Here is a 1455-nt window from a genome sequence, read left to right on the forward strand (position 1 = left end):
CAAAAGACAATGAACACAGTTCTGCACAAAATATGACAGTTTAAGTTGTCAGAAATAAGAGAACCACAAGGACATCCATAAATATACACTATATACATAAATGTGCCAAAATATATACAATCATATATATAAAAAGTAACAAGAGCAGAGAGCAACAATAATATATAATATTACAAATAATGTACAAATAATATATAGAATAAATACTCTTTCCCATCCCCCAACACTGTCACTCACGACCAGGAGTCAAGACTAAACCAATTCACCTTGGTGACCGTATAATCATTTTGTATTACCTATTTTTGTTAGCCATTTCACACAATTCAGAAAAACAAAAATGTGCATGAACTGTAGGCCTGTATTTATTATATTATGAATGAAATGTGCGTTATTTGGAAGAAAGTCGAGGTGTGATCCCCGTTCCCCCCCTTGTCCGGTCCATTAGGTTGTTTATTAACCTAAATTGTTGATTGTTTATTTTATGTCTTGTTGATTGTTTATTTTATGTCTTGTTGATTGTTTATTTTATGTCTTGTTGATTGTTTATTTTATGTCTGTTAAATTTTTTATTTTTTATTTTATGTCTTAAATCTTAAATTATGTTAAATTGCTGTTGTTTTTATGTCTTTTCTATTTATAGAAAATTTATTTTTATTGCCTGTTTTGCACTGTGGGTCCGAGAGGACTGAATCTGTGCTGTATGTTGTGCATATAGCATATTTGACAATAAAGCTGACTTGACTTGACTTGACTTAATTAACAAGGGGAGGCAATTACTTTTTCACATAGGGCCAGGTAGATTTGGATAGCTTTTTTCCATTGATAAATGAAATCATCATTTAAAACATGCATTTTGTATTTACTTAGGTTATCTTTGTCTAATATAAAAATTTGTTTGATGATCTAAAACATTTAACTGTGACAAATATGCAAAAAAATAAGAAATCAGGAAGGGGGCAAATACTTTTTCACAGCACTGTCTATTTAGCTGGTAATCAGAAACCCTTCATTTTGTGGTGCATTAATGCATTTGTCTTACTATATTTGCACTTATCTGTGCATGTTTAGCATGCTGAGAGGAGAAGACACCAGTGAAGTTGCCGAGTGAACAACTCATAAACCAGAGACTTTGTAAGTTCCCATGCTTGCGTGTCATTATATTATCTGTGGAACTTGAACTTGAGCACGTACACGTACACGCACACGCACACGCACACGCACACACACACACACACACGCATTGAATTTCAAACAGAACACTGAGAGCGATGGAGCCCCAAAGTGTTCAGTATGAAATAAACACAAACACAAACAATAAGTAATCACATTAATAAATGTGTAAACCTTATAAATGAAACAATTACGTTAATCATGTTCATTTCTCATATGACCTTGTATACAGCCTGCTGCTGGTATGTGAACTAGTTACGTATTACACAAATGAGGGCGAGGTCA

This window comes from Dicentrarchus labrax, unplaced genomic scaffold, assembly GCF_905237075.1.
Source record: "Dicentrarchus labrax unplaced genomic scaffold, dlabrax2021, whole genome shotgun sequence".
Taxonomy (NCBI): Eukaryota; Metazoa; Chordata; class Actinopteri; family Moronidae; genus Dicentrarchus; species Dicentrarchus labrax.